Source organism: Bos mutus, chromosome 17 (assembly GCF_027580195.1).
Source record: "Bos mutus isolate GX-2022 chromosome 17, NWIPB_WYAK_1.1, whole genome shotgun sequence".
Lineage (NCBI taxonomy): Eukaryota > Metazoa > Chordata > Mammalia > Artiodactyla > Bovidae > Bos > Bos mutus.
In genome coordinates this window covers 27,455,117-27,471,281 of record NC_091633.1, presented here as the reverse complement: position 1 = coordinate 27,471,281, position 16,165 = coordinate 27,455,117, and the positions used below count along the sequence as shown (strand labels likewise).

General features: G+C 45.0%; 1 protein-coding gene across 1 annotated transcript in view; it reads right to left on the bottom strand.

The window, feature by feature from the left end:
• EP400 (E1A binding protein p400) overlaps positions 1-16,165 on the bottom strand; it is a 107,511-nt gene that overhangs the window by 89,038 nt on the left and 2,308 nt on the right.

Sequence of the window (16,165 nt, the reverse complement as noted above, 5' to 3'; positions counted from 1 at the left end):
CCAGCATCAGAGTCTTTTCCAATGAGTCAACTCTTCGCATGAGGTGGCCAAAGTACTGGAGTTTCCGCTTTAGCATCAGTCCTTCCAAAGAACACCCAGGACTGATCTCCTTTAGAATGGACTGGTTGGATCTCCTTGCAGTCCAAGGGACTCTCAAGAGTCTTCTCCAACACCAGACACCACAGTTCAAAAGCATCAATTCTTCCGCATTACCTGAGTGTAAACACACACAGCTCCCATCCCAGGTAGACACTGTGTTCCTGGGGAGAAGGCCCTGGTCTGGGTGTCAGTCTTGCACCTCAGCCTTCTTTACAAGCTCATCCAGAGTGGGGATTTCAGGAAAAAACCTCAGGAGAGAGGGGAACAGCCAGGACTTGGATCCACATTCCAAGAGAGTCCCCATTCCAGGAGAGTCCTGGTCAGGGGTTCATCTACTCTCTGGGAGCTGGGACACGGCTTTAAAGGGGCTTATGCCCCCACACTGCTGAGTGCAGTGGACTAGAGGGGGAGGTGGGAGAGGGAATGACAGGAGAAAGGACAAGAAAAAGCAGAGGATGGAGAGAGAGGAGGCCAATTCTGAGATGGAGCAGGGAGACTGCTCACAAGTCACATCCGGCCAGAGCCCCAAGGCCTGCAAGGGGACGAACCCCACTGGGAAGAGAACGACAGCCTCAGCCTGTCTGCACCCCACTGTAGCTGGGAAACAGACACAGAAATACCCTCCCACCATTTAAAATTCTCAGTCTTCACTGACACGCTTAGCTCCCCATCTCTGGTGTTCCTTCCACCACTCCCCCACCCCCCCGGGAAAAGCAGGAAAGTGATGCCTTTCATCTTGAGGGCATCACTATTATCTCACTGAGAAGACAGTAAGGGGTGAAAAACATTATATGCCAAAAGTTACAAGCTTACAAAGTGGAAACACACATTTATATGAAAGCTCCCAGACCTGGGCGCCTGGCTAAAACACACATATACATGAAATCAAAAGCTACAGAACTCATGGGATGCACAAGTACAGGCTGAGAAAACATAAAAACCAGTGCCTATTCAAACTAGAAGGCACTTTCTGCTCTGATGACTATCTCTGAAGCTCAGAAAGCACAGCTGAACGGGAAACCAGGACCACAGTAAAGAACAGCCTTAATTATCAAGCCAGGAGCCCACTCCCCTCTCAGCCCCAGCAGAGAGAGCCCAGCAAAGTAGGTGGGAACTGTGCGTTGGGGGACACAACTTGGGAGGGGGCCTCTCCCATGCTGACTGCTTTCAAAAGGAGCTTTTGTTCCTGATCTTTTTAAACAAGCGCTATGAGGAAGATTCATGTACAACAGACACGAAAATAGGATAAGGAGAATACACTGTGATCACTAACATGCTGAAAAACTGTGGAGGGGTAATGGAAAAGATATTTAAAAACAGAATGTCTCTATGTGTGTAACTGAGTCACTCTGCTACACAGCAAAGTCTGACACAACGCTGTCAATCAACACTTTGTCGTCGTTGTTGTTACTATTGTTCAGTCGCTCAGTCATGTCTGACTCTCTGCAGCCCCATGGACTGTAGCCCGCCGGGCTCCTCTGTCCATGGCATTTTCCAGGCAAGAACACAGGAGTGGGTAGCCATTTCTTTCTCCAGGGGATCTTCCCAAGCCAGAGAATAAACCCACGTCTCCTGCACTGGCAGGCGGATTCTTTACCAATGAGCCACCAGGGAAGCCCAGATCAACACTTCAATTAAAACAAATGTGGAGGGAGACAGAGCAGATGCCAGAGGGTCAGAGCTCAGAGCATGCCTAGCAGGGTGAGACAACGGTGGGAAAGCAGAACTCGCTACCTCTGACCCAGTAATCTGACCTCTGTAAATCTCTAAGGAAATTCACCTACCTATTTTTTTAAATTATGCTTAAAAATATTTATGACAGAACAATGCAGTGAAAGTAGAAAGAGCAACCAGAAATATCCAATACTCAAGTTCTAGATAGAGAACGTGAAAGTGTCTAAGTGTCAATCACTCAGTCGTGTCCAGCTCTTTGCAACCCCATGGACTGTAGCCCGCCGGGCTCCTCTGTCCATGGAATCCTCCAGGCAAGACTACTAGGGTGAGCTGCCATTCTCAGTTTTTCAAATATACTATTGAGTGAAAAAAGCAGGATATCAATTGCACAACTTAACCCTCCACTGTTAAAAAATAAAAATTTTAAAATGTCTACTAAGATATATGGAAACATAAATACTGACCTGCACCTGCCGAAGAGGTAAGACACCTGAAGAGCCACACAATGGAGCCGCCTCAGCCGCCTAAAGGCTGAGCTACAGACACACCCACACCACGAGGACGCCAAGGAGCCCGGCCAGACACAAGGACCACTGACTGCTGGCCACTGAATTGACAAGACATTCTGGAACAGGCAAAACCACAGGGACAGATTAGACGGAATCTGAGTGGTGGAAAAGGAACTGCAAAAGCAGGCAGGAACTTGGCGGCATGGACCTACTTGTACATTCGATTTGCAATGATGGTTACAAGAATGAGTGTGTCTGTCCAAATTCATAGAACTGTAAACTACACCTCAACTTTTTTAAAAGGTTCCGGACGTCAGTGAGCTTACAAGTCAAGTTATAGGAACAAACCCAATCAACTATAATGTAAAGAAACCACTTATCTAAAACAGCATCCCCCCAAAATATGGTAGAAATACCCTGGCAGAAAGCAAAGCCACCACCAAAGGCAAGACAACTTTGAACTGGTGCTGGCGATGCTCCTAATTGTAAGGTCTGTCAGAAGCAGCTGGAGTGAGCTGTTTGGCCCACAATTCGGAGGACACTGCCCGGAGCAGGCCAAGGTCGGCGAAATGGGTCAGGGCACTGCCACAAACTGTGAGGAGCAGGGACAAGTCCTCTGACCACTGCAGGCAGTGCCCACCAGTGTCACACAGGGGGATGGGGGGCAGGCATCTGTGTGGCTGCTGCTCTTGCAGGACAATGCTGACATCCCAAAGGGGCACATTTGGTGCCGGGAAACCACCCTAAGAAATACCCACCTGGGCCCTGTCCTTAGTGCAGGTCAGGGGTCCCAGGTGAGAACTGGAAAGAGTGAGGGGGAAAAGGCTTCAGAAGATGGGGTCCTGATAGCAGCTGCTCCCACCCCACCCCCACTAGGCTGAGGCCAAGCCCCCCAGCCCCTCCCGCCCCAGTTACTCTTCTGGGCATTGCCAGAGTCCAGGCAGCCAGGCATTGGGAATCCTTCCTTCAACAGGCAGGGCGCTCAGGTCAGGAGCCATCTCCCCCTCGGCCCCCACACCTCCCAAGACAGATCCGGCCCTCCCGCCAGTCTCCTGCTGTGGGTAGTTCTGCTCTGTAGTAAACAGCCCCCAGGATGGGAGGAGAGCAAGGAGAAGGGAACAAGGAGGAGGGTGAACAGGCCTTGGACACACAGTTCTAGATAGAGAAAGTGTTAGTTGCAGGCCTTGGAGCATGGATTCAGGGCAGAAGAGACAGACAAAACATGATATGAGTGAAGAGAGGACAGAAGACACAAAGGGTGTCCGGAAATACTTTCAAGTGGAAACTCCAGAAAGCAATTTGGCAGCAGGTGTAAGAGTCTTACAGCACATTCACATCTTCTGACGCAGTCATCTGACTTTTAGACCAGCCTTAGAAAAAACATCAGCGTTGTGTTCAATATGGGCTTCCCTGGTGGCTCAGATGGTAAAGAATCCACCTGCAATGCAGGAGACCCAGGTTCTATCCCTGGGTCGAGAAGATTCCCCTGGCAAAGGGAATGGCTACCCATTCCAGTATGGATATTCACTACATTATTTATAGCAGAAAGCTGGCATGCGCAACAATAAACATCACTAAACTTTGATACGTCTATGCAAAACAGCATCAATACTGAATATGTGACAGTGCACACACTACTTTTCTCCTGCTACCTTTCGCTGCTTCCAAGCTTGTCCTTAACTGGTACGTGCCATGGTCATTAGTGCCTTCACCAAATACTCTGATCCTCCTGGAGTATCTGGTGAGCATCTCCCAGCCCTGAATCAAGTGGTCACGTGACATGCTGTGGCAAAAACAGGGGCATGCTGTCTGCCATGCTGACTTTCTTCTGCTTGGTGGTTCACAGGGGCACAGAGATGAAGCCTCAGGGGGCATGACAAGCAAGCTAACTTCAGGAAACGTGTGGTGGGCACTCCGCCCTGCCTGGGAAGTCACGGACATCTGGGGAGCACCTGTTAACTGCGAGAACTGGGTATATCTTGGCTGATCCAGCACATAAAACAATAAATGCAAAGAGACTGATAGATACAGAGACCAAACAGTGGTTGTCAGAAGGAAGAGATGGGAGGGGGCAAATGGGTGGTTTTGCCCATTTGCAAATGGAAGGGAAGTAAGTGGTACAAACCTCCAGATGTGCATAAGTCATGGGGCACCAGGTGAAGCATGAGGAACGCCGGCAGTGATACTGTAACACCTTTGTATGCGGCCGGCTACAGATGGCTACTAGACTCATCACAATGATCATTTCATAACGTGTGCACATGTCAAATCATCACACGCCTGAAACTAACATAATATTGTACCCCAACGATCTTTCAACTAAAACTAAAAACAAGAAAACCCTTCCTCATAGAAGTGACTCCTCACCCTTCACTGCAGCCCATCACACAAATCCCAGCAGTTCTCGGCCGTAAGACACAAGGCCCCGTTGATGTATCTCTCCCTGCCTCTGTGACTTCTGGCTGTGGTTCACCCAGGGAGCCTCTCAGGGTTCCATGGGATCCACAAATGGGTGCCTCCCAAGAGCTGTAGACCAAAGAGAAAAACGCCTCCTACAGACAGATGCCATTTTAAAGACTCTCTGACTGCTGCTGAGATTTTTAAAATAAACATTTTTTTTAAGCATTACTAAATTCGTAACAGCTTTCTGTGAGGCTAGAGAACTAAAATCCAGAGTTTCTTAGATCAATCCATTTTAAAAAATAAAAGTCAAGGACTTCCCTAGCAGTTCAGCGATTAAGACTGCCTTTCATGGCAGGAGGCACAGGTTCAATCTCTGGTCAGGGAACTAAGATGCCACATGCCACACAGTGTGGCCAAAGAGTAAAGGGAAAGAAAAGTCAGATCTACTCCTGAGGTCCACCTACCCCCACACCTCACATCATTCACAAAAAAATTACTCAAAGCGGGGAAATCAAACCATAAAAATATTTTAAAACAGATGAGAATATCTTTATAATCCTACAGTAAAGAAGAGTTTCCTAAACATGGTGTGAAACCTAGAAACAAGAGAAGGGACTTCCCTGATGGTCCAGTGGTTAAGACTCCACGTTGTCAATCCAGAGAGAGTGGGTTTGATCCCCGATAGGGGAACTAAGATCCCACACACAGTGCAGTATCTCCCCTCAAAACAAAAAAAAAGAAGAGGCAGCACTCCCAAAATCATTTTACAAAGCCAGCATTACTGATACTGTAAAGCTAGACAACACCACCACAAAGAAAATTACAGGTTACCACCCTCAATGAACAGAGGTGAAAATCCTCCACAAAATATTAGCAAACTGAATTCAATGATACATTAAAAGGATAAAACACTATGATCAACAAGGACTTATTCCAGGGATACAAGGATGGTTCAATATCAAGTCAATGTGATACACCACATTAACAAAATGAAGGATAAAAATCATATGATCACCTCAATAAATGCAGAAAAAGCATCTGACAAAAATTCAACATCCATTTAGAATACAAACTCTTTTAACAAAGTGGGTATAGAGGGAACATATGTCAACATAATAAAGGCTTCATATGACAAGCTCATAGCTATATCATACTCAACAGTGAAAAACTGAAAGCATTTCTTCTCATATCAGGAACAAGACAAGGATGCCCACTTTTGCCACTTGGATTCAACATACTTTTGGAAGCCCCAGCCAGAGCAATCAGACAGGGAAAGGGAATAAAAGGCATCCAAATCAAAAAGGAAGTGGGACTTCACTGGTGGTACAGTGGATAAGAATCTGCCTGCCAAGGTAGGGACACAGGTTCAATCCCTGGTCCAGGAAGATTCCACATGCCGCAGAGCAGCTAAGCCTGTGTGCCACAGCTTCTGAGCCTGCGTTCTAGGGCTGGTAAGCCACAACTGCTGAAGCCTGTGCACCCAGAGCCTGTGTTCCGCAACAAGAAAACCACAGCAATGAGAAGCCTGTGCAACGAAGAGTAGCCCCCGCTCACTGCAACCAGAGAAAGCCCGAGCAAGGCAACAAAGACCCAGCACAGCCAAAATGAAATAAAATTTATTCTTTAAAAAAGGGAAGCAGTACAACTGTCACTATCTTCAGATGACACCATATGATATATAGAAAATCCTCAAGACTCCACCAAAAAAACTGTTAGAATTAAATTAATTCAGTAAAGTTGCAAGATACAAAATCAATATGCAAAAATCTTCGATTTTTTTCATACACTAAGAATTATCAGAGAAATTAAAGGGAAAAAATTCCATTTACAATTGCATCAAAAAGAATAAAGATATTTAGGAGTTTTCTGACCAAGCAGGTCAAAGTCTTGTACACTAAGGACTATACGACACCAATGAAACAATCTGAAGATGACACAAATAAATGGAAAGCTAATCTGTGCTCACAGATTAGAAGGATTAATATTGTTAAAATGTCCATACTACCTAAAGCAACCTAAAGATTAACTGCAATCCCTATCAAAATCCCAAAGGCATTTTGGGGATAAAAATAAAAATTCCATAAAAATTTGTATGGAACCATACAAATGATGGATAGCCAAAGTATCCATCACGAATAGCCAAAGTAATCTTGAAAAAGAAGAACAACGCTAGAGGCATCAAGCTCCCTCATTCCAAACTATATTACAAAGTTTCAGTAATCACAATATGGTACTGGCATAAAAACCAACCCACAGATCAACGGAACAGAAGAAACAGTCGAGAAATAAACCCACACTTATATGATCAATTAATTTATGACAAAGGAGGCAAGAATAAACAATGGGAAAAAGTCTTGAAAATAAACGGTGTTGGGAAAAACAGCCAGCCATATGCAACAGAATAAAATGGACCACTATCTTATACCACATGCAAAGATTAACTCAACCTAATGACTTGAAAGTTTGAACAAAGATCATAAAATTCCTGGAAGAAAATACTGGTAGTTAAGCTTCTTGATTCTCTCTTGGAGACTTTTTTTTTTTTGGATCTGACTCCAAAGGCAATGGCAACAAAAGCAAAAATAAACAAATGGGAGATATCAAACTTAAAAGCTCTGCACAGCAAAGAAAACCATCAAAAAAAAAATAAATAAAAAGCAATCTACTAAATGGGAGAAGATACTTACAAATCAAATATTTAATAAGGGGTTAACACCCAAAATATATGAAGAACTCCTACAGCTCAATAACGAACAATCGAAGTGAAAATGGACACGCGATCTAAAGAGACGTTTTTCCAAAGAAGAAACAGATGGCCAAGAGATACGTGAACAGATGCTCCACATCGCTAATCATTAGGGAAATACAAATCAAAACCACAAGGTATCACCTCACGCCTGTGAGAATGGCTGTTATCAAAAAAGACAAATGACAAGTTTTGCTAAAGATCTGGAGAAAAGGGAACCCTCCACGTACTGCCGGTGGAATGAAGCAGTGCAGCCACTGTGGAAAAGAATATGGAGGTTCCTCAGAAACATAAAAAGCAGAACCACCATATGACATGGAGAAGGCAATGGTAACCCACTCCAGTATTCTTGCAGAACCACCATATGACATGGAGAAGGCAATGGCAACCCACTCCAGTATTCTTGCCTGGAGAATCCCACGGACAGGCAGGCTATAGTCCGTGGGGTCGCAAGAGTCAGATACGACTTAGCAACTAGATCTTCATTGTATGACAATTCCACTACCAGTGATTCCACTTTATCTGAAGGAAAAAAAAACATTAATGTGAAAATATATGTTGAAAAGATATGAAAAGATTTGAATTTGAAAAGATATGAACACTCCTATGTTCATATGCAGCATTATTTACCACAGCCAAGATATGGAAGCAACTTAAGTGTCCATTAACAGATCAATGGATAAAGAAATGTGAGGTGGAGAGAGATGGATGTGATGGCATATTACTCAGCCATAAAAAAGAATAAAGTCCTGCCATTTCCAATGACATGGATGGAACTTGAGGGTATTATGCCAAGTGAAATAAGTCAGACAAAGAAAGATAAATACTGTATGATTTCACTTGCATGTGAAAGCTAAGCAAAACTCATAGGTACAGAGAACAGACTGGCGGCTGCAGTGAGGGTTGGCTGGCAGGTGAAATGGGTTAAGGGGATCAAAAGGCACATATCCCCAGTATAAATAGTCATGGGGTAACAGTGTGATAACTACAGTCAATAACATCGCATTGCATATTTGAAAGTTGCTAAGACAGTAAATCTTGAAAGTTCTCATTATAAGAAAAAAATTTGTAACTTTATATGATGACAGACGGTAACTAGACTTACTGTAGCGATCACTGTGTAACGTATACAAATGTCAAACCATTATGTTGGACACCTGAAACTAATATAATGTTGTATGTCAATTACACTCCAATAAAAATAAGCTGATACACACACATTTCCAGGTGGCACTAGGGGTAAAGAACCCTCCTGACAATACAGGAGACTTAAGAGATGTGGGTTCAGGACTTCTTGGGCAGTCCAGGGGCTAAGACTTCACCTTAATGCAGGGGCGCAGGCTTGATTCTGGTCAGGGAGCTAAGATCCCATATGTCTTAAGGGAAAAACCAAAAAAACATTAAAAAAAAAAACAAAAAAAACAAAACAGAAGTAATATTGTAACAAATTCAATAAAGACTAGAAAAAAAATTTTTTTTTAAGAGAAAGAGATGTGGGTTTGATCCCTGGGTCAGGAAAATCCTCTGGAGGAGGGCATGGCAACCCACTCCAGTATTCTTGCCTGCAGAATCCCATGGACGCTTCAGTCCACAGGGTCGCAAAGAGTCAGAAAAGACTAAAGCAACTTAGCAAGCACATTCAGTTCAGTTGCTCAGTTGTGTCCGACTCTTTGCAATCCCATGAACTGCAGCACGCCAGGCCTCCCTGTCCATCACCAGCTCCCAGAGTTCACTCAAACTCATGTCCATCAAGTCAGTGATGCCAACCAGCCATCTCATCCTCTGTCGTCCCCTTCTCCTCCTGCCCCCAATCCCTCCCAGCATCAGAGTCTTTTCCAATGAGTCAACTCTTCGCATAAGGCGGCCAAAGTACTGGAGTTTTAGCTTCAGCATCAGTCCTTCTAATGAACACCCAGTACTGATCTCCTTTAGAATGGACTGGTTGGATCTCCTTGCAGTCCAAGGGACTCTCAAGAGTCTTCTCCAACACCACAGTTCAAAAGCATCAATTCTTCGGTGCTCAGCTTTCTTCACAGTCCAACTCTCACATCCATACATGACCCCTGGAAAAACCATAGCCTTGACTAGACAGACCTTTGTTGGCAAAGTAATGTCTCTGCTTTTGAATATGCTATCTAGGTTGGTCATAACTTTCCTTCGAAGGAGTAAGCGTCTTTTAATTTCATGGCTGCAATCACCATCTGCAGTGGTTTTTGAGCCCCCCAAAATAAAGTCTGACACTGTTTCTACTGTTTCCCCATCTATTTTCCATGAAGTGATGGGACCAGATGCCTTGATCTTAGTTTCCTGAATGTTGAGCTTTAAGCCAACCTTTTCACTCTCCTCTTTCACTTTCATCAACAGGCTCTTCAGCTCTTCACTTTCTGCCATAAGTACGTACGTATACATATTTTTTTCTTAAAAAATATATTTCCTAGTTATGTCCACTAAGAGTCCTGAAAGCAATGATGCCCTGTAACTACCTGCTTACTTTTGCAAAACAAAAAAAAGGAAGTAATTTAGGAAGAATAAACCAGAAATGAAGAGGGGTGAGTGCAAGCCGACTCATAGGACAGTGAAGGCAGGGGCGCTTCTGAGTACACCATCAGTATCATTTTGACTTTTACAATCAGGTTTAAAGTGCTACATGTTCAAAAAGTAAAATTAAATCAAAAAGAATGAAGAACTCCCTAAAACTGAATATAAACAGAAACTCTGAGAAGGACAACATAATCACGAACAGAGGCTCCCTTGATGGTTCAGTGGTAAAGAATCCTCCTGCCAAAGCAGGAGACTCAGGTTCGATCCCTGCGTTGAAGAGATCCCCTGGAGTAGGAAATGGCAACCCACTCCAGTATTCTTGCCTGGGAAATCCCATGGACAGAGAAGCCTGGCAGGCTACAGTCTACTGGGTTGCAAAAGAGCTGGACACGACTCAGCACAGACAGCAATCACCAAGGGAACCAGGAAGGAACACCAATCAACTCCACGGCACTGGATAAGAATTAGGAGTCAGCATCAACTCATGGGTCTTTCCTTAAAACACATTTCCTAATTCTGTCTCCTGAAATGGCCTAAAAGCAATAACATCCTGGCAGAAAGGAGGGAAACAGGAAGCAGAGAGCTCTGTGGGACAAGCAGCAGACTACACAGCCTCCTGGGGTGGTGATGGAAGATGGAGAGAAAGGTTAAGAAATTTTAGGACAGTGGTTCTCATCTTTGAAAAAAGAGAGTCATGCCCTCATTTAACACTATTTGTATTTCAAAGTCATGTCAGTGGTGGGACTACAAACAAATCCAAGAAGACTAAGTAAAGCTTCTCCTTTCTACCTGGGGCTCTCCTCAAACAGAGCTACTGATGCACACACACTCACAGTCCTGAAAACCAAGAAGAGTTCAGATTGGCAGGTGTGGTGATGGGCATAGGTGGGTTAAGAAAGGCCAAGGTGAAGTTCACAGCTCAGCACCGTGGGAGCCATGTCCCCACAGAGAACAGGTCTCTGCACAGCAGAAATGTGCACAGCATCAGCCAGGGAGCCTGGGGCCCGAGCGACCACCACCAACCACATCTCACTTCTGTGAGAAAGCAGTCTAAGGGGCGCCCAGGCAGGGACAGAGACTGACCCTGATCAGCAGAACCGTGGCAGCTACACCATAAGAACCTTCCTCCCACATCTAGCCACATGAAATCTCCCTCTTTTCCTGGGAAGGCACTGCCATTCTCCAGAACTTCCCTCCGCAGAGAATGTTCTCTGCCCTCTACTCCCTGGTAACTGGTACTCAAGGGCTTTTTATAAGCTGTCTTTGTGCTGGCCTAAGTGACTTGATAGACACCCCCAAAATGGACCAATTACATCTGCCAGATGGAGTAAAAAAGGGTTTAAAAATGTTAAAAACAATGCTTTCATTCACCTTGAATTGCTCCCCCAAATTTTTAAAAGATGATGGGTGGATGGATGTGTGACAAAGCAGGTCAGTAAAATGTTAATAATAGAAAATCGAATGGTGGGTATACAGGCATTTACTATAAAATTCTCTCAATCCTGGTATATCTTTGAAATTTTTCATAGTAGAATGTTAGCATCTATTAAGATGGCAATGTCACATGTCACTTAATAAATAAAGGGCTGTAACAAAAGTCCTATTTGCTAACAAAACTTCATTCTTCCACCTTAGAGCAGGTTATGAAGGTTCCATACTAGACCTTAAAATACGCAAGTTCCAAAAGATAAAACGGACTAAACTAATTTTTAAAACTGTCTAGGATGACTAACGGAGAAGGCAATAGCACCCCACTCCAGTACTCCTGCCTGGCAAATCCCACGGACAGAGGAGCCTGGTAGGCTGCAGTCCATGGGGTCGCGAAGAGTCGTACATGACTGAGTAACTTCACTTTCACTTTCATGCACTGGAGAAGGAAATGGCAACCCACTCCAGTGTTCTTGCCTGGAGAATCCCAGGGACAGGGGAGCCTGGTGGGCTGCCGTCTATGGGGTCACACAGAGTCGGACACAACTGAAGCGACTTAGCAGCAGCAGCAGCTGGATGACTAAATGCTGAGATGTGGATGCATATCAAAGTAAAAGCAATTCATTGTGTTCTAAAAAAAAAAATAAAAACTGTCTAGGATGCATTACATGTGCACTACAGAGAACTGACCTCTCGAGGGGCTGCAGTGGGAACAGGGAAGCCCAGACTTGATGCCACCAATGTCCCTTCTGATCAAAATCATGGTAGTAGTGGTAGGTCCTTAACCCAACGGGCCAGAGCCCCCTGGACTGCAGTTAAATGGGCTCTATTTCTGTTTGAGAGGAACATTCAAGACAAACCGAAGAAGTGCTTCTTCAAACTCCAGGCAATAAAGCCACAAAAGCCCAATTTATTATTCTGCTGCTCTTTCTCAGTCTTTTTTCCCCCTACTGTCCCCCTAAGAAGTCTATTGGTGAAGTTTTAAACCATAGCCATACTGTATCTCTGTGAACTATGACCCTTCAGGAGGCCACAAAACACCGTCACATCTAATTTTTTTTCACCCTCCTCCCAAGAACCATTCTGACACCCTTGTGGGAAATACCACCTTCACAGAGAACACAGGTTCTAATGCATAGAAAGAAACATTTTTGCTACTTTTCTGTACATCTAAAGTTATTCCAAAGCATTTAAAAACTAAATAAACCAAATATCCAATTAAAATCTTACAGTCTCAATCTGGATTAAGAAAATAAGACTCAACTATATGCTGCTTGAGCTTCCCAGGTGGCTCAGTGGGTAAAGAACCTGCCTGCAATGCAGGAGAGGCAGGAGGCTTGGATGGGTTTGATCTCTAGGTTGGGAAGATCTCCTGGAGGAAGGGTATGACAATTCACTCAAGTATTCTTGCCTGGAGAATCCCACGGACAGAGAAGCCTCAAGGGCTACAGTCCATGGGGTCTCAACGAGTCAGACACAACTGAAGCAACAGCATATACAAATGCATGGTATTCCTACTGAGTGACATGCCTCAATTTATTTTTAAAAAGGGCTTCCCTGAAAGCTCAGCTGGTAAAGAATTTGCCTGGAATGCAGGAGACCCAGGTTCAACTCCCGGGTCAGGAAGATCCTCTGGAGAAAGGACAGGCCACCCACTCCAGGATTCTTGGGCTTTCCTAGTGACTCAGATGGTAAAGAATCTGCCTGCAATACGGGAGAGGTGGGTTCAATCCCTGGGTTTAGAAGATCCCCTGGAGAAGGGAACAGCTACCCACTCCAGTTTTCTTTCCTGGAGAATTCCATTGACAGAGGAGTCTGGCGGGCTACAGTCCATGGGGTCTCAAAGAGTAGGACACAACGGAGCGACTTTTTACTTTTCCTATGCTGTTTACAATAATACACTTTTAAAAGAAATGGAGGGGCTTCTCTGTGGTTCAGTGGTTATGAATCCACCTGCCAGTGCAGGGGACACAGGTTCCGTCCCTGGTCTGGGAAGATCCCACATGCTGGGCAACGAAGCCCAAGCACCACAAGAGAAGCCACTACAGTGAGAAGCCCCACAGCAACTAGAGAGTGGCCTCCGGTGGCCATGACTAGCAAAAGCCAGCAGCAGTGAATACCAGCACAGTCAAAAATAAATAAACCTTCAAAAAGTAAAATACATGGATAGTGAGAATTCCCTGGTGACCCACTGGTTAGGATTAGGTGCTTTCACTGCAGAAGGCCAAGGTTCAATTCCTGGTCAGGGAACTAAGATCCTGCAAGCTGCCAGTGTTTAAAAAAATTTTTTAATTTAAAAATAAACCCAAACTGGACTTCCCTGCTGGCTCAGTGGTAAATAATCTGCCTGGCAATGCAGGAGACATGGGTTCAATCCCTGATCCAGAAAGATCCCACATGCCGAGGAAGCATGAAGACAGTGCACCACAACTATTGAGCCTGGGCTCTAGAGCCTGGGAGCCACGACTACTGAAGCCCACACACTCTAGAGCCTAAGCTCCACAGCAGCGTGGACGCTCCACAATGAGAAGCCCAAGCGCCGCAACTACAGAGTGGCCCCCCACCCCCGCCCCGCTCACCACAGCTGGAGAAAAGCCTGCACAGCAACGAAGACCCAGCACGGCCAAAAATAAGTAAATTTTTTTAAAAATTAAAAACAAAAGAAGTGGATACCAAATCAGTTAGTTTGGGAAAGTCAAGAATGAGAAGAAAGAGCAAAGAGGAACTTCAGCATGCTCGGGGTACTTCTGTACTGTCTGACTATAATGCAGTGTGACTTGTTCATTCATTACTTGTATTAAAAGTCTGGCAACAACCCAAAGCCCTTCAACGAGTGAATGGATAAACTGTAGTCCATCCACACTGCAGACCACACCTCCACAAAAAGAGACACATTCTTGGTATATGCAGCAACCTGGATGAATCTCAAATGCATTATGCTCAGTGGAAGAAGCCAGACTCAAAAGGCCCCACACTGTGTAAGCTGCTTTAACTGACATCCTGGAAAAAACACAAACACACACTTAGGGGTCAGAGGCTACTGAGCACTTAGGGAGGAGCTGACTACAGAGTGGCAGCACAAGGGAATTTTTGGGAGGAAGGAACTTCTTTGTACTCTAACTATTGTGGAAATTAGACATCTGTCAAAATTCTCTGAATTCTATACCAAAAAAGTGAATACTATTACATATACACTAAAAAAAAAAAAAGACAGCTAAGTAAAGTAACAAAGTGAGGATGTCCAAAGACCTTCCCTTTCACTCAGAACATAAATGACTTCTAAAATTTATTTCTATAATATGATAATGCACCAAAACAAGATAAAAATTTCTGTTGATTAAAAATAAAGCAGAAATCACAGAGGGGGTGGGCCTGAGATGACAAGCCCAAAGGATGCTCTACCCAGAAGAAAACTCTTAAGGGTCAGGGTCTTGACTTCTAAAGGCAACAGGTACTTGGTCCCTCTACAAGGGGCTGAGGAGCAGAACCAGGCTCCAGAGGAAGATGTGCAGGTCACAGCTACCATCAGCTGCTCGCTATCCTGGAGGAAGGGGACAGATGCACCAGGCACTCACTGCCACCACAATGGGAACATGGGACCTGGGGTGCGGGTGCGCGGCTATGTGCAGATCTGTTGGAGGGGGTGGGGCCTGCTGTGCAGAGAGAATGCCAACAAGAGAACTCAAAACAGAAGATGGATGAAGATCCTGTCCATCTGAAGGGCACCACACTGCCAGTGTGGGACATCCAGCTTCACACAAGGCCCTTGAATGTGAAATCCAGTAGCTAATCCTTCCTTCAACAGCCTCAAGAGCTCTCATCTTCCACTGGAGGGGTCAAATCCAATTCTTTTCATTTCTACCTACGAAACCCAACATCTACATCAAACCTCACCTCCTGCATAAGCTTCTCTCTACTAGAAAAGCCAACTTCTCTCCTCTAACTTACAGCAGGTGAAGTCTATTCCTCAGCAACCCCTATAACTTTTAATACCCTGTAGGCCTAGGTCCCTACCAAATTAATCTGCTTTAGGAAAGAATTTGTTCATTTATTTACTTACTCAACATTTATTAAGCATATACTCCATCAGACAAGATCTGAAGCACTGTGTGTAGGAGAGTGAACAAAGCGTAGTTCCTGCCCCTAGGCTGGGGGTGAGGGGAGCGGGCAGTGAGGCAATGAACAAAACCGTAAGTGCCAGACCATCCGTGCAATGGCAAAGTCAGGATAAGGGATAGGAGGGTGTGGGCGAGAGGACAAGGCCCTGGGTTACCCAGCAGCCTCTCTGAGGAGGGAACTTCTGAAAAGAGAACTGAGTAAGAACCAGACCTGTGGCACGCAGGAACCTGATGTTTCAGGCAGAGCCGATGTGGGCCCAGGCACAGAGCTAGGTGTAGCTGGAGCCAGGTGACAACCAGTGGAGTGTCAGGACATGAAGTCACAGGGCAGCAGGAACCTAGCCACAAGGAGCTTCATAAACTGCCTTAGGGAGTCTGGCTTTTTTTTCTGAGGAAGATGAGAAACCACGGAGGGCTCTGAGCTAAGCAGTGCATCACCCAGATCTGTATTAACAGTCAACTGCAGAGCAGCTCAGCTCAGGTGAGTAGAGAGCAGGGAGGTCACTGGAATAACCCAGGCAAGATGATGTAGAGGGCTTAAATGACAGCTGCACCCAAAAAGGCAGTGAGAAGCGTCAGGTTTGAGTGCCGACCAATCAAATTTGGTACCTGGAAGAAATGCAGACACCACACAAGGAGCTCTGTGC